Source organism: Cervus elaphus, chromosome 33, assembly GCF_910594005.1.
Source record: "Cervus elaphus chromosome 33, mCerEla1.1, whole genome shotgun sequence".
Classification (NCBI taxonomy): domain Eukaryota; kingdom Metazoa; phylum Chordata; class Mammalia; order Artiodactyla; family Cervidae; genus Cervus; species Cervus elaphus.
In genome coordinates, this window is record NC_057847.1 from 27,114,382 (window position 1) to 27,132,769 (window position 18,388).

Here is an 18,388-nt window from a genome sequence, read left to right on the forward strand (position 1 = left end):
ATTGTTGTTCATATTAAAGAAGGAGAAACAAGAATGAGACTTGGGTCATGTCACTTAAGTGTCCTTGTGTAGCCTCAAGTTGAAGAAACATTTCTGGAATTTTTTTAAACAAAGGATCCCAACCTCCAGGTTCCCTCTATGCTATGTGACTCAGATGATGAAACATTTCCTCATCCACAAAAGCTAAGGATAATATAAAGTGGTGATATAGAGTTCTTTGTTAATAAAAGTGCCTTTTGAAGAGGCTTTTCCAGGTCAACACTTCACCATCATCACAAATCTGTCTCACCCACTGCTCTAAAGATAAGCCTAGAATAAGGCCTGCCAAACAGTAGGAGCTAATGGATGAATGGAAACAAGCAAAGGAACAGCTTACAGAGACACGGGGTAACCAAGGCCAGTCCCTCCAAGACTGAGGAATATCTCAAAGAACAAAGATGCCACAGCCTCTCCTCACAGCTGAAAGAAGTTAGTTGGCTAATACTAATTAGCTGAGGAATGCTATGCTTGTTATGCTCGAAAATGACATAATTAAAGATCTTTGCTTTATGCTATGAACCTGGTTGATAATGTGACCGCTCTCTTATTCAAACTTAGGACCAGCTCTCAACTGTTGTATGGATTTGGAGAAATGCTTCTCCAATCAGCTACTGTCCAATTTCTAAACAAATATCAAAAACTCCTGTGGAGGAACATGGGTCTAAAGGCAGAAGGACACATGTGAACAATTATTGTTGTTGTTTAGTCACTAAGTCATGTCTTTGTGACCCCATGGACTCTTGCCTGCCAGGCTCCTCTGTCCATGGGATTTCCCAGGCAAGAATACTGGAGTGGGTTGCCATTTCCTCCTCCAGAGGATCTTCCCAACCCAGGGCTCAAACTCATGTCTCTTATATCTCCTATCTCCTGCATCAGTAGGCAGGTTCTTTATCACTGAGCCACCAGGGAAGCCGTGTGAATGATTATAGTATTGCTGAAGTCTTTGGAAGAACTCCCATTCATAGGGTGGTCTGAAGACCACAGGACTCATTTTGCAACCCTGCTAAATTTAGCTGGAAACAGCAAGTACTGGAGAGGAGTTGCCTGTCTTTGTAGCGCAACACACCACTTGGCTGCAGAGAGAGCTGAGGTTGCTGATAGATTCGTCCTGACACTAACATTCTGGGAAAATCTTTCCTTCTGCAGGGCTCCAAATGTGGCTCAATAGACACTCACAGTTTTTACCACCATTGATTTTTTAAATTTATATTTTTTGCTTTTGTTTTTAAGAGTTCAAAGCTCTTCCTGTGTTCCCCTTCTGGAACAGGAAAACTAGAACCCCGCTTAGTCAAGATGAAACTGGAACTATAAACTTAGTCCTCAGAATTAACAGGAAGGGTCAGCTTCAAACTAATAGCTGCCTCCATGGTTTGGATCTGTGTGTAAGTGGCACACCTTTAAAGAAAGCAGGAGCACAATTAATGGGGGAGAATTATACACACGACTCCTAACCCCACCCCAAAGGTTCCTTCCCCTCTGTAGGCGTGTATTATTAGGCAGTCTGCTCTAATTCTGCAAAGTGAAATACAAGACTTATATTTTCCAGCAGCACTGGGATGTCAAAAGAAATTTAGAGTTTTCTGTAGATTGCAAATGAACCTTGAAGCACAGGTCTTTCTTTCAGTTAAGTATTATCATTAAGGATATGAGTTTTGTGAATAATATTGATCAAAGAATATTTAATTCATGCTTTTATTATTTCAGGGATTGATTCCTGGGATGCTTGTTTTGTTAGGTGGCCCAATAATCTGTTCATTTGTTCACAATGCAATTGCAAGCTGGAGGACAAGAGCCCAACCACTGATGCATGGCACACTCCCTCCGGTTTCTCTGTCACTGATTGCCACTTAAAATTTGGATTAACTTAGGTATGACATGATATGAATTTATGAAACATATTCCACTTTCTTCCTTCTCATGAAGTTCAAATATATTTTAGATTCTTCAACCAAAAATGGCTTTAAAGATATTTAATAAAAATGCAAAAAATTTTCTGACCCAAGTTATTCCATGTCACATAAACCTTTCCCAAATGTAGTCAGAGCTTAAAGGTTCCATACGATTTCTTAAATGTTATCCCCTTTACCTTTATAGATTGTCTGGGATGGACATTGCTGCTGCTGCTGCTAAGTCGCTTCAGTTGTGTCCGACACTGTGCGGCCCCGTAGACGGCAGCCCACCAGGCTCCTAGTCTGTGCCAGTTTAATCAAGACAAAACTGGAAAAGGCCAATGGATTTAGTTCCCTCTCTCACCACAATTCATTATAAAGACCCAACACATAGCTATATCCTCAGTCATAATTCCATTTTACTCACAAAGTGCCGAAAAGTTAGAATTTTCGAATCATTTCTGGTTTTAAAGTAATATATGTACATGTGGATGGTGAGAAATCTGTTGAGATAAAGCAAAGGGGTATGTTCTTGGACCTCTGTGTTGAGGTTCTAGTCTTTTCTCTTGGATGATTCCTCAGGCTATAAGTAAAATCAACTTGTTTAACTTTTCCTTTACAGTTGTAAAATATTAGAGTATGTATCTTTTTGCAGCTGTGACAGTCTGCCCCCTTCCCTTGCTGAACTGCCTCAGAATCAGTCAGTGTTTCCCCAAGGACACAGGAAGACCTGAGGGAAACAAAAAAGACAACTGAGTGTCTAAATTAAAAAAATTTTAAATCCAAAGCACAGAAAGTCAAAGCAGTTTTTGTTTTACTAACCATTTTGGGGACAGAAAAGGTTTTTGAGTTCCAAAACTTTGGCTTAATTTGAAGGACAAATTCTATGAGGTTTACACTATAAACAGTAGAGTAGGGAAGAATGTATGATTTCAGAGTTAGTGTTTCATCCCCAAAGGAGATCAATACAACAGAATTGATGGTGGTGGCAAGGCATGTTTGCGGGAGGTGTTTGGGGAGAGAACAATTCAGCAAATTATTGGTATGGGTCAGGGAAAGGAGGAGGCCCACCCCCTGACCACTCCATTATGGGGTCAAATCCCAGTTGAGTGAGGGGGCATCTCTAAGCACAAATCTCCATCTTGCTTCCTGAGTTGAGGGTTAGTGTAACCCAAGCATGGAAGTCAAGAGCATGCAAACACTAACAGAAGGCTCATGAATGGATAGAAACCCCTCCCTATTCCTTCCAAAGTCAGAAAGGAACAGCGATCCCAAACACCACCTATATTTAATAGCACATAAAGAAAGATAAGCCCACAGAGACCAAGAAATAGGAGAGCACAAAGAAGCCAACAGAAAGCTCTCTTTCAAAAAGAAGATGATGCTCTTCAAAGCCAAGTGCGGTACAAAGATTAAGAAATGAGAATCTCCTTCACATTCAGAACAAGTAGGCTCTGGATGGCTTTACCTAGAGGGATTTCCATGAAGTGGCTGGAGTAGAATTTAAATCACAGTGGGTTCAGGAGCGTTAAGGAAGGGAAGAAATGGACCCAATAAATGTAGACAATCTTTTTAAGAAGTTTGGCTATAAAGGGGGAGAAAAGGATGAGGACAGATAAAAGAGTATGTGGCAAAGATAAAGGTTTTGTCCTATTTTTTTTTTTTTTAAGATGGGACTGGCCAAAGTCCCTCTACACTCTGTTAAGAAAGATCCCTTAGACCTGAAAATCTTGAAGATATAAGAAATAGAGGAAATTGTACACATGTGGAGGAAAGAGAAGAGGAAAACCTCTTCTCTTCTAACCTGAGGAAAGGTAGGATGTATGAATACAAATGGGCAATTTTAATTAATATATATTAGAATACACAAGGATAAAAGGATAATTTGTCTGCTGAACTCTCTATGATTTGTGCTGACTGAGGTGAGAGATGGGAGGAGAACGACCAACACCACAGAGACTAGTTGCCCCCTCCTATGAAAGGATGAGAGAAGACAGAAAGGAGTAAGAAGATGAGGTGAATTCAGGTGAAGCTGGGGAGAACAGAGGAAGAGAATAACTGACAGCTGCCATGAGGGGCCAGACTTCCGGGGGAAAGAGTGGTAAAAACAATTGTTAGAAAATCTAGCTATGTGTTCTGAGATCAGTTCTCCTCTTCTCTTGGTTAACTCCTTAAGAGCCTTTCAGTAAAGACCTTCATTGTCTTCCAAGGCTTTCTGGGTCATGTTGCACTTTCACCATGCTGAACTGTCCTCAAAGCAATTGGCTTTACTCCAGGTTATATAGGTAATAAGATTTGGTGGTAGGAAATTAAGATCTTGCATAGTAAGAGGTGACACTTTCTGCTGAATGTGAGGTAGGGAAGTGGTTTGGTCAAAATTTGGGAGAAAGTAGAGTTTTCACATCAGCGTTGGGGAGAATGGCAGGAGCATATTAGGGAACCCTAAGAATCCCTGAGCTATACTGAGGGGTCCAGTTGAGATTGGAGGTAAAAACTTTACCATAGCAACCATCTGGACAATGGTGTGATTTTCTCTGGCAGTGCTTAGCAGTATGGTTGGCAGGAGAAAGCACTCAACTGGATTAAGCATTGGTATCCAGCTGTGAGTTGTTAAGATTTTAACTTCCCAGTACTAGAAAGGTTCACGTCTAAGTATCCAATACTATAATGCCTAACAAATAGGAATTGCTCAATAGATCTTTATTGACTGGATGAACAGGAAAAATGAAAACACTGGTAAGAAGGTATTGAAATAACAGGTCATGGTGTCCACATTAATAGGGAAGGAAGTGGAGATAAGAGGGGGCTAAAAGGGGAAAAGTCAAGGGGACCAAAGGTTCCTAGGAGATTTCTCAGGTCTACCAGTCACATGGTAAGGCAAGGGCACTCCACTGCAGTACTCTTGCCTGGAAAATCCCATGGACGGAGGAGCCTGGTAGGCTGCAGTCCATGGGGTCACAAAGAGTCTGACACAACCGAACGACTTCACTTTCACACATTGGAGAAGGAAATGGCAACCCACTCCAGTGTTCCTGCCTGGAGAATCCCAGGGATGGCCGAGCCTGGTGGGCTGCCGTCTATGGGGTCGCACAGAGTCGGACACGACCAAAGCGACTTTGTAGCAGCAACCAGTCACGTAAGCAGTATCACCACTCAAGAAACTTTGAGTCTTAAAGCACTCCCTAGCAGCTGATCCAAGAAGCTATTAGGCTCAGTATTGGCCTTTAGTTCTTACCAAGAGCAACAAGCACATCTTTATATTCTATCATCCCTCAGTATCCATGGGGAATTGGTTCCAGGACACTCCCAACCTTCTGCAGATTCCAAAATGCGCAGATGCTTTAAATATCTTATATAAAACGATAAAGTAGAACTAGCCTTCCAAATCTGCGGATAAGGAACCCGTATTGGAGGGCTGTGCATAGTCCTCTTTTCAATGTTCAAAACTCTCTTAATACAGTAGAAACTAACACAACACTATAAAGCAACTATGTGCCAATAAAAACTAATTTAAAAAGAAAAAAATTCCCCTGCATGTAATATCTTTCTCATTCATTCTTTAAACCTGCTGTTCCTCTTTGTTTATGAACTTCTGCCCTAGCTACCATAGGTTTCTTTCTTTCTCCTTTATCTCTCATCCTCATTCACTTTCCATTTTCAATTGGTGAAAATAATCCAGGCCATAGCAGATATCATTAAAGATGAAATTCATGATATGTCTGCAATGAAGACAAGGAAATCCTTACATTTCAAAACTAAAGAAGTCTCTTACAGTCAGTGAAAATGGATACATGTAAAAATAGTCACAGCCCATACCTTCTTATAATCAAACTGCATTTTCCCAAGTACTTGCATTCAAAACATTTTCCATTCTTAGAATATTGGTTATATTTTAATTATTAACATAAGCCTTTCTTCTATTAATATTTTACTGCAAATGTACACGATTTCTACAGTAGGATGAGTTGGGTAGACTTTTGAAAAGTAGCCCAAAGATGTTTACAGTAGTGTTCTGATGAAGGATTTGAAAAGGAACTTTTGGACTACAACCTATTTGCTGGGGTTTGGCATAGTCTTGATTCCTGCTTGAATTTCCTGAAAAATCACAATAAGTTATTTCAGGAAAAACAGTTGCCAAACTTTCTGACAAGTCACAATGAATGGTTAAATTCTGAAAGGTCAACCAGCCATCTTTTGGCTCCCATCTCCTCTTTAAAACCAAGCTATTTTGAGAATTTCCATTCCTCATGCTCTTTTTCTTCCCAACCCTGACACTATTTGTATCCCCTCAGTGGCATTTTTTTTTTTTTTTTGACTCAGGAAAACTTAAATAAGTTCCAAGATTGCAGAAGAGCCTTATTATTTGATGATTGTGGGTCTTGTCTGGGAAAAACTCCAAACATAGATTTGCCATTTTAAGCAATTCCTTTGAATTCTCACTCTATTGTCAGCAATAGTTCGGTATTATTGGTTTATTATTGATTTTTTTCCTTCCATTTACATAAGTTAACTAGGCACTCCAATTTTCTCTTCTCTCTTATGTTTTCTTAGTTTTTAAGTCCTTGAATGACTATATTGTTTTAGCTTTTTGAGTTTTGGAGAACACACACACGATACCTTGCCATTATCACAAACCCATAATCTTTTCCCCTTCAGCACCATGACTATTTCTTCTTTATAATCTTCCTTCTTTCTCTTTACCCTACTTTAATATAATCAGCTGCCACATTCTGTCAATTTTCCCTTTAAAGTATATTTCAGGTTCATCTTTTTCTCTGACTTCCCACTGGCACTATCCTGTCACAGGTCATCGAAGGTTCTTTTACACTCTCCCAGCCAGCTTTCCTGCACCCTCCTCCCCTCTCCACACCCATCCCCATGCCCCACCACACACTCAGTCCATATGGTTCATTATCCTGCTTAAAATATCCTGTGAGGGCAGGAAAGCACCTCCTATGCATTTAGGCACACCTCTTAATTCTCGCAGTCCTGCATGATAAATGTGACTTTCCTCATGTCATAAATGAGGAAGCTGACTTGCCCAAAGGTTAAGCAGCTTGTCCCAAATCACCCAACTTGTAAGTGTTCCAGTCACTGGCCCTTAAATTTGAAGAGGGAAGAGTTGTCTGTGTTGTAACAGAAAAATAAAGCATTAACAGAATGGAGATTTGATATTTACTCTCTTTAAAGTCAAGGAGTTAGACATACGTACAATTATTACCACATCAAGGGCAATGACTGTCAAGAGATGGGGTTTACACCAGACAAGTAGAAATCAGAGAGCCTGCTCTCAAAGAATTTATAATCTAATTGGTCAGAGTATGCATCTAGTACATGCTAGATATACAGCACATGCTAAATAAATACTTGCTCAAGCCAGGACCAAGGAATGGAAGGAATTTGTTAGTCTCTTTCTGGCTTGTCATAGGATGCTTCTTAATATAAAGGGCTCTGACACTTCCTCCTAACCCAGTCCCAAAGAATATCAGAACAATACACTGTTGGGAAAAAAAAAAAAAGACGTGGAGATTACTGGGCTGCCTTCCAGCCACAGACCTATTTATTTTTCCCTAACAACAAGATAACTATTGCTGGATATTATTATGGGATTTTTCCATATGTCATTTAGTTAGGACAGTGACTACCCATTGCAGCCTTTTAAAGTGCTCTGGTCTTCTGCCAGCTTACCTCACTGTACAATTTTATCTTTGGTTTTTATTTTTATGATTATTCAAATTTCCCATTGCCTCACCAATCCCTCATTTGACCACTGCGGCTGTGGACTACACACCTCGACAAAGACCCCTTGGAAAGGGTTTTTTTCACTTGCGGTGGGCTCCTTTGAAACAAGTTCTTGCTACGTTCAACATTTTGGCAAACAAGGACAAGTTCAAGGAAATTGGAGGCCGAACTCGACAGAGCACTGGGTGCAGCTGCTGGCCCAGCTGTGCAGTGATTCTCAACTGGTCCATTACCTCCAAACTCAACTATTCAGCACAGCCTTCCCTAGTCCAGCTCTCCTGTTGGTCTAATATATTTGGCAACAGCCATTATTTCAGAAATGAATGCTCGTGTGTATTTATAGCAAATCGCGTGCCTGCTCTATCAACAATTAAAGAGATTAGGATTCAGCAGACATATTCCTCTAATTAGGACAAGATGGAAGATACAGCATACGGAATGCTGCAGTTTGGTCAAGGTTTATCCTTTCCTAACAAGACTGCCATGCTGTCTCTCGTCACCCAAACAGCCCCTCACTCCTATGGCCACCTCACTCCCTGCAAGACATGCACTGTGTCTGTCCCACAGAATTTTCAGGCAGGGGATTCTGTTTGCAACTGACATGTCCAGTTTCCCCTTCCTCCCTCTTTCAAACCACACCGGAGGCTTGAATGGACTGTTTCTAGGCTTGTTTTGAAAATAACGTGGACAGCACCATGTGGCCTCTAAGTTCACTCAGTTACACCCTTTCCTTGGAGCTTTGGTGGATGCTATAAGCTCACACTTATGTGGTCTCTCCTCTGAACAAAAGCCCGAACTCAGTGTCTGGGCCATAAATTCCATCTTGCCTCACTCTTGCCCATGCATTATTTAAGCAATCTTCTCGGTGAAGCCGGCATGAGAATTTCCCTCTGAGTAACAATCAGTGAGCGCTTTCCGCGCTGTTCTAACGGGAAATGTAGGCTATCTGAGAGAGTTCCACCCATTCACAGTCTTGATAATGAAATATGATAATCTAATTTGGTAAAAATAAACTGTGAAATCAGAGATTTGAGGCAAAAACTTTAAAGAAGCAATTCAGACGAGCAATCAATGCTTATTCAGTTTCTGTACTATCTCAGCTTTCTCCCTGTGCAGATGCTTAAGTGATGCTAAATTAAATAATTGACAAATTTTTAAAACTGCTGGAAATTACCATCTGTACTTAATTTTGGAATATAAAAAGGTCCATAGAAAACACCCTTTATGATTATTTTGTCTAATAACAGATATGAAACAATACAAACATCCCAGTCATAAAAATATAATGCGTTTCGAGCAGTCTGGTTTACATATTCAAACAGTTTTTCAAAACAAAAGACCACAGGAGGAGTGAAAAGCTGGGTTACCAATCTGTTTTTTCAAATGAATGGCAAAAGAACTGAGTTTCAGTTTAAAATCTATCCCTCTAGCCCTCACCTCCCCACAAAACCAAAACCAAAACCCCCAAAACTCACCCATAGGCTTCCTATAGACAGTAAAGATCACATCACTTTTTCACATTTCTCTTCTGGATAAACCCTGGGCTAAACTGTTCTCTGTTAAGAACTTTATTAGGTTGGTATTCCATTTATACAAAATGAAGTCTAGGACTGTAAATAAACATGCTTGAGGCTTCCATGAAAACAGAGAAAGAGAAACAAGCTCCCTGCGTGGGAACACACTGGCAAATACGTGGATAAAACAAGCTGAAACTTACACCAGACTCTCCTCCCAGGTCCAGCTCGGCAGGAGCCCCTAAAGGTACATTCTAGATTTTTTTAATCCATGTTCTGCTCTTCTCACTGAGGGGACTACTCAGGCACATGGTCAAGTTGCAATCAGCTTCTCCCTCAGTGATGTATGAGAGCTGGGCTGACTTATCTCGTCTTTCTGCAGCATATTAGCACTAATGTTCCTGCGTCTGCATCCTACCTCTCTTTAGCCGTAGCCCGGGCTTTATCATTGGTAATCTAAATTAAAGAGCCAGTGAACAGAAAAGGGTTGTTGTCCCCCACCCCTCCCTGTTTTCCATGAAACAAATGCCAGGCAGTCATTCCCGGACAAGGATTCCACTGTTTATTCTATGGAGCCTCCTCTTCAGTATCCCATTGAGACTGGAAGACAATTGCAAAAGGAGAGGACCAGCGAGACTGTCTTAGTTCAGAGGTTTACTTATGACTTATTCTCTAAAACAGAGCAGATGGCCTCAGGAATTACTAGAGAAAGCTGTCATTTGCTGGTTTTTCAGTCTAGAATACAGAATTGACACTATTTACAACAACAGAGTAACTTGATCCTCCACTTACTGCCCGGGGCGCAGCACACCTTTCAGTGACTTTTTTTTCCCCTGAGAAATCTCTTCCTTTCCCCACTGATGTTTATTTTATACATGCTTCCATGTTCAACTTACTGTGGAATATGAGTGCTATGATTTAGCAAGTTGAACACAAGAAGCATAAAGTCCTATAAAAAATGGAAGGGAAAAAATTCAAACAAATTATTAACCTTGTTATAACTTTCTATCCACAAATGAGCTGAAGCAGGAGCAAAATGCTCTATTTAATTCAGGAGTTGTCGGTTCCTGTTAGATACATTTAAAATTTTCTCCAGTTCCACAAATGTTTGGGAAGAGGAAACATATCAATAAATTTTCATAAGAAACTTTTTGATCTCTTGAAAAAAATAAAAAAGAAAGTTTTTGATCTCTTGAAAATGTTGCCATCTCAGCAGCACCTCAATGCTTTTAACTCAGGTTTCCAAGAATTACTGGAATACTACTAGCTTTGTTTTCACATTTGAAACAACAAAACTTCTTTAACAGCTGTTATGCAGCAGCATTTGTGGGTAACTATAGTAAGTTTCATCTTTATTTTTGTGTATTTTGTTAAAACATTGTTTTAATAATTTTAAACATGTATACTGCATTTTTAATTTTGCTTTTGAAAATTAATAAACTATGACACAGACATATAATATAGACTTGCCACTTTTCATAGATTTAGAATATTAAATTCTCTAGCTCCTTGATATTTGCATTGCTTCGATTTTTCATTATTAAAACTATGTCTCCTATCAGAAATGCAAAATACTCACATTTCGGGCCCTTGTGTCCCCTCCAACCCCTTCAAAAAAAAATTTAATCTCAAACTTTCTGCTTCCCAGCTCTTCTCAGAATTGCAGTCAAGACAGCACACTCAGTAGGGTTCCTTGAAGACTATCCAGAGTATCAGTTCTAGATTGTATCTCTGGGTTAAAATTTTCACATTTATATCAATTTCTACCCTCTAGAACTTGTTTATACTGAACTGCTCCACAAACATCCAGGGTAATTATTTAAAATTTTAGATTTGGGCTTGTCACTCAGTTGTTTAAAACTCTGCACAGCTTCCCGTTATTCTTAGGATGAAAGCCAAAATCTTTATCACGGCCTTCAAGGACTCAGTTTTATTTCAGTCAGAAGATAAGCCCACCTTCCCAGAACTGACTGGCTGGGATTCAGAACCATCAATCAATCAAGTATTGAACCCCTGCTCTTTACTGGCCAGTCAGCTCTGAACATGGTATCCGAGCACCAGTATGGGATGCTGAGAGAATTCCAAAAGCAAACATATAGGCCTTTTCTTTTAGTTTGAAAGTAACATACATGAATAAGATCTCATTAGTTCACATGTCAGCTTATAAACTATGACAAAATCAATATCAAGCAAGTCAGACTCAAAAATGCAAAGTGAAGATAAAATCAAGAGTAAAAAGAATTAGATGAAATTAAACGTTAGATGAATGTTAACTGAAACTGACTTAGGCTAGAGGAGAAAAGGGGAAACAATTAAGAAGAAACTCCCAAATAAGTATTGCTCAAGCTTGGTATTCTTACGCTTCCAAGGTCTGTGGCTCACATGAGCTAAATTAGACTTACATTTTTTAAAATCAACTACTCCATGACCGTGCTTATGAGATTCTTCCTAGTTATTCCTAGATTTTCATTACATTACTGTTAATATTGCTGCTGCTGCTGCTAAGTCACTTCAGTCGTGTCCGACTCTGTGCAACCCCATAGACGGCAGCCCACCAGGCTCCCCTGTCCCTGGGATTCTCCAGGCAAGAATATTGAAGTGGGTTGCCATTTCCTTCTCCAATGCATGAAAGTGAAATCGGCCAGTCGTGTCCAACTCTTAGTGACCCCATGGACTACAGCCTACCAGGCTCCTCTGTCCATGGGATTTTCGAGGCAAGAGTACTGGAGTGGGGTGCCATTGCCTTCTCCAACTGTTGATATTACTCTCCTTCAAAAGTTCTCTTTATTTTAGTCACAAAAACAACTATCTTATAAACTTCACTTTCTAAGTAAGATGGCCAAGGAGCCCAACACAGAACCTTGAAAATATGGGCTTTTTCATAACCTGAAGATCTACTTTGCAGTTAACCAAGAGCAACATGATCCTTTCATGCAACTTGTATGTAAGTTCATACATAAAATAATGTAAAGTCCCAAAGACATATGAAGCATCCACTAACAAAACCTTGACATAGTCCAATGTGTTAGGAATTGACACCACAAGGCCCCATGAATCACACAATATGTCTATGCTTCTCGCCACTGTTCAAATAAATTATACTATTAAAACCTCCCCTTGGAAGAAATTCTAAGACTCTGAAACCAAACTACTGTGTTCAACTCACAGCTCTTGCCATTTACCAGCTGTATGATCTTAGGTAAGATACTTAAACTTATTGTAGCATGGGTGTGCTAAATTCATCTGCAAAGTGGGATAATGAGAGTTCTGCTTCTGGTCATGAATGTAACACCTTCTCAGTTTATAACAATTATAAACTCCAAATAAAATATTAAAAACAACAACTACTTGAAGGCACTGGAGAGTGACCACGAGCAGGCAGAAACTCATGGGAAGTTGACACTTGGAAGAATGGTTCTCCATAAACTACCCATTTTTTAAAAACTGCTTTACAACTAAGGGCAGGCCCAATTGGTCAGTTCTGCAGGGTGGCTATATCTCAGGTAGGAACTTGCCATCTTACTGGTTGGGGAATCAGAGGATAGAGTTCAGAGAGAAGACAGAAGCTGACAAAATGAAGGAGGAAATACAGAAAGAAAAGGAAGCTCCAAATTCAATATATAAAATCTGATAACATTTACAGCTGATGCCAAAACTATACATATGTGGAACAGATTTCAAGCAGCCCAACTAAGGTGAAAACAACTAACCAGATTCTGCTGCTGTCTGTCACGGGGAAGACATACTTGAAATTTGGAATTCAAGTTCCATTAAGTTAATTACTTGTTAAAATAAAAAAGTTAATACTCTTGATGGGCATATAGCCAAATTCAGAAGCTCTATAACATTCCACTCACAATGTCCACAATACATTCCAAAATTACTAGTTATGCAAAGAATCAGAAAAATGTAACCCATCCTCAAAAGAAATGGTAATTCATACAGACCAACTCTGAGATGATGAAGATATTGGAATCAGCAAACAGAGTTTAAATCTGTTATTATAACTGTGCTAAAGAATATTTTTAAATTCACAGCAGAGAAGAGTACAAAAAAAAGAACCAATTTGGAAACTTGATAACTAAAGGATACAATATCTGAAAAAAGTTTCACTGGATAGACCTAACAAACAGAGGAAAGTAATAAGTATCACTGAACCTAAAGACAGAAAAATATAGATTATCCAATCTGAAGAGAAAAAAAACTTTAAAAATGAACAAAACCTCACATTCTAACTGAAATTCCAGAGAAATTGGCAAGGAAAGAATGGGCAAGAAAAAAAATGTTGAAGAAATAATCCAATTTTGCCAAGATTCGGTTTAAAAAACAACGTAAGTTTGCAAATTCAAAAATTCTTGTAATCTGCAAATAGAATAAATTAAAAACAAAACACAGTAAAAAATCATGCCAAGGGACATCATATTCAAACTGCTAAAATCCAAAGATAAAGAGAAATCTTGAAAGCAACCTGGGGAAAATGGCATGAACAGGAGAAAACAATACTAATTTTTCATCACAAGTAATGGAGGCTAGCAGATAATGTAGTGAAACCTTTAAAGCACCAACAGGAAAAAAACAACTGTCAAGCTAGAGTTCTATATTGGGCAAAAAATTCTTAGACAATGAAGGCTTCCATTGTTTTCAGATAACACAATTGTTTCTAGCCGTGTCTGATTGTTTGTGACCCTTTGTAGCCCATCAGGCTCCTCTGTCCATGGGATTTCCCAGGCAAGAATACTGGAGTGGGTTGCCATTTCCTCCTCAGGGGATCTTCCAGAACCAGGGTTCTTCCTGACCCAGGGATCAAACCCGTCTCCTGCATCTCCTGCAGTGCAGGCAGATTCTTCACCTGCTGAGCCACCAGGGAAGCCCTCATAGAAAAACTGTAAGAAATCTAAAATTGGTCAATAGTACCTATCTCATATAGTTGTTATAAAAATCAAATGAATTTAAATTTTAAACTCAGAACTGACACCTAGTAAGCACTATATATGCATTAAAAATTAAAAAAATACATCTAAATATAAAATCTGGGGGTGTTATATATTAGCTTATTGACAACGAATACAGATTTATTTGTCAGAACAGCTAAAAGAGAGGCTACTTTAAGGAATAAGATTATCTTTGGTCAGTGGCCCAGGTTATGAAAACGTTAGTCACTCAGTCCTGTCCGACTTTTTGCGACCTCATGGACTGTGGCCCACCAGGCTCCTCGTCCATAGAATTCTCCAGGCGAGAATACTGGAGTGAGTTGCCATTTCCTTCTCCAAGGTTATGAAAGGGTTCAGGGCAAATAACACTTGGGAGGCCTAGAGAATGGTCAGTTCTGGCATTCCTAAAATAGGAAGATGAAGTTTGTTATGGAGGTCAAACTGTTTGTTACAGTTTGTTACAGAGAGTCACAGTTTGTTACTGTTCACAGAGTTACAATTTTATATGTGATTTATTATGTGTATAAAATTATATAAACTAATCCAGTTGTGTCTAAGGAGCAAATAACTTGCTGTGACCTATGTAAGTACTCTCCTGGCAGAATATCTATGAAAGACATGAAGTGAAAAAAAGGCAGCTTGTATAATAGTATATTTACACTATAACTTAATTTTCAATGCAAAAAAGATATGCAAATATGATAACTGCATTGCAATGTACATAGAAAAATTTCTGGAAATACCCAAATAAAAGTGTTAATTAGTAGTAGAGAGCCCTAGACAGTGGGAGGACTTTAATTTTTTACTTAATATCTTTGGCATAGTTTGAATTTTTTAAAATATTGATATTTTTACTTTGTAATTAACAAAATAAATCCCTTACAGAGTCAAAAAATACATCAACACTTAAAAGTCACAATGCTTAGAGTATTTGTTTCCTAAGTCAAGTAAGATGAAAAGGACCCTTCCTTTGTGTTCTTTAAACAAAGCTAGTTTTATTTTAGACATCCAGAGCATATTCTAGAGGTTTTTGCCCCTAAAATCCCTCCCAGCATCCCACTTGGTGGGGATGAATTAAAAACCCCGGTCAGGTCAAAGTTTCAGTCTGTCTTCACGTGTAGGTTCATTAGAACAGAGAGCATGAAGATCCTGGTGCCCCTAAAAGCCCACTTCACCCTGATTCACACTTTCTGACTTCTGAACCAGTCCAGGAACTGCTTTCCCCTACTCCTATCCCTGAATGCGTGGAGATAACGGAGACAAATCCAGATCAGAGACAACCCATCACCTCAAGAGGCACAGAATTTTAAGTAGAATGACCTTAGAAAATGTTTAATTCATCCACAGACAACCAACCACTCTCCAGATAAGGAAACAGAAGTCTACAGATATAACTTGCCCAAGATCTCAGGGTTACTAAGTGAATACAGCAGGTCTCTTGAGCCCCAGGGTAGCATCTTTTTTTGATGATGGAGAAAGGGTCTAAAAGGTCCTATTGGTGCTGGACCAGGGGCTGTGCCTTCATAAACAGAGTATATACTAGGATGTAGGTTTGACCAGGAGCGGAAGAGAGTCATCTTCCTGCCTTTATCACAGACCTTCAAACTGGACTGCAAACCCCCAAAAGTGACTCTGTTATTCATTTACTCTCATTACTAGTGTTCCATAAGATGCATATACACTTTCTCTACAAATAATCCATTAGTACAGAAAAGGGAAGGTTTCCTATTCGAGATGTGCTTTCTGGCCACATCATTCAGAGATGCTTTTAGTATATAACTAACACTAATGAAGGTCTCTTGTTAGAATGTTTTCCACATTTTGGTCAGGCAATAGGAAACCTGGAAAAATTTAAATTAAAGCAATGTGTACTACTACGATCTATCATATTGGTTTTTTTTTTTTCCTCTATAGTGGGAGCTATAAATCAGTTTCTAAAGTTTAAGAGGTAAACCAATGATTAGGTTCTGGAATTACTTAGAATCAATAAATCTGAGACTGATTTAATCACATTGCTTTGCAAACCTGTCCAGAACCATAAAAGGAAAACTCCCAAAGAACAGTCATGAGAGCACTCATGGCTTTTACATACATAGAAATCCGTATGTACAATCTAAAATAATGGATAGGCTATAAGAAATCTTTTTTACTATTTATCAAGACAAGTTCTCTAAAACCTCTCCTAGAGGTGGTTATTTATTAACATTGATTTCTGGCTATAATAATCACAGAATAATAAAACTGTTGCCTGGATTAAACATCACATTTTTCCACTAAGAGCAGACAAGCTTTCCAACAAATTATTGTAAGTTCCTCAAATACATTAGAAATATGATTCCTTTATGTATACCCTCATATCTGCAGGAATACATCTTGGGATTAAGGAGATGAACACCTATGTGCATTGTAAGAAGCTAAATGAGGATACATAAGTAGCAGCCCCTGGCTAGACATGAATGCTACCCACATTTATTATATTGCCACCTGCCCCCCTCCCAGACACTTCATCACTAATGATTTTCCAACACAAAAGCTTTTAAAAACTTTGATCTTTTGTGAAAATTCAGTAGGATAATAAAAACCTTCTAGCTGAACAGACAGACCAGGGCAGAAAGATCATCTCCTTAGCATTTGCCACAGAAAGTGTCATCTGCCCTGACTCCACCCTGGTGTTTCATTAAAGTGGTGTCGTTCAAAATATGCAAATGACAGTAATAATTTGAACAAACAAATGAATTAGGTGAGCCTCTATAGGCAATTTACTTGGGGTAATTAAGAATGCTAAGTCAAACAAATTATTATTTTAAATGGCAAGTAAGCTTTAATTAAACTTGATTTCTATACTAAAATGAAACTACTAACCCAACAGAAGGCATCCTGTGTGAATTAAAAGGCAAAGTGCCAAGAAGGGAAAAAAAACTAATGTACACTCTGCTTTTTGATTCACCAGATTAGGACGATGTATTCTCATTGGAACGAGCTCACAGAGAAGTATTTCTGTGCATGAATTTAGTATTGATATAATGCATTTGGGGTGCCTCAAGCACTAATGTATTTTAAATGGTAAGGATGCTAAGCAAAATTAGAACCAACCCAAACCTAAGGTAATTTCTCTCCAACTAGCATCTCAAATTTTTTCTACCATTAAGAAAGGGAAACCAGCAGACTGTAGCCCACAGGGATTAAGAGTCCTCCCTAGGGGTTCGGGGAACATGGCGACCCAAAGCAGAGCCTCCACAGCCCTGCTAGCCACCAACCAAACATACATGTGTATGATGGAGCAATCCAATGGGCCCCAATCAATAAACATGAAAAGAAAGCTGCCCAGAGAGGGAGGAAAATCTCCAGAACTATCCTGAGATGGACAAGACTAAAACATGATCCTATTAAAGTAGACTATACTTGTGGATTTGCTCCTACAGAACAATATAATAATTACAGACTTATGAAAGCTTCAAGTCTTCTCTGAGACTAGACATAAGTACGTCACTTCTCTAATGCTTTGTCCCAGGACCTGTAATGGGACTCTGATTAGACCCCAGCCACCAGCACTGGCAAGCAGAAAAGCCCTCACAGAACCACCTGTTTCCTTCTCCACATGAAGCACCTCTCCTGGTTTAGCCTCCTGGGTCTTCACTCTTCCAGCCCAGTGTTCCTCAGGAACACACAAGCTGAGTCCCGTCCTCTGCGCTCCTGGCTTTCTGGTCAGGCCGGGTGACCCAGGGCAATCGTCAAGGAAGAAGCTACGAGTAGGAGCGGGTGGTGGCAGGACACAGCAGGGAGGAGCCTGGAGAAGTCATTCTAAGTCACTACCTCTGGCACCTGGATCCAGTCACCTGCCACACAAGACCATTTTCACACGGTCTCCCTAAATAGTCTGCCCTCAGGGGGACCCTGGGTATGCTATTATAATACTCATGACCATGGGAAGGAGTTGGTGTCAAGCCTGTGTTCCAAGGAGCAGAGAGAACTCCAGACTACTTCATTTTCTCTTCTGGACTTGTGCCTTCTCTCTGGAGAGGCAGCCATGGACTGACCTGAGGCCTCTCCTCCTATCTGATCCCACCCCTGGCCAAAATGGGATTCATTCATCCGATAACCACCAGGCACTGTCAACATGGCTTCCCTGGTGGCTCAGATGGTAAAGCGTCTGCCTGCAATGCGGGAGACCCGGGTTCGATCCCTGGGTCAGGAAGATCCCCTGGAGAAGGATATGGCAACCCACTCCAGTATGCTTGCCTGGAAAATTCCATGGACAGAGGAGCCTGGTAGG

At 39.6% G+C, this 18,388-nt stretch overlaps 1 protein-coding gene across 6 annotated transcripts in view; it reads right to left on the reverse strand.

The window, feature by feature from the left end:
• RAPGEF4 (Rap guanine nucleotide exchange factor 4) overlaps window positions 1–18,388 on the reverse strand; it is a 315,899-nt gene that overhangs the window by 188,530 nt on the left and 108,981 nt on the right. Inside the window, exon 1 of one of the 6 annotated variants that reach the window (XM_043894167.1) lies at window positions 9,388–10,141. The exons of 4 other annotated variants lie outside the window; for them this stretch is intronic. The gene's annotated coding sequence lies outside the window, so the exon portion shown is untranslated. Of the gene's footprint in view, window positions 1–9,145; window positions 9,166–9,387; window positions 10,142–18,388 lie in introns of those variants that run through there. One more of the 6 variants, XM_043894168.1, reaches the window with a different exon arrangement.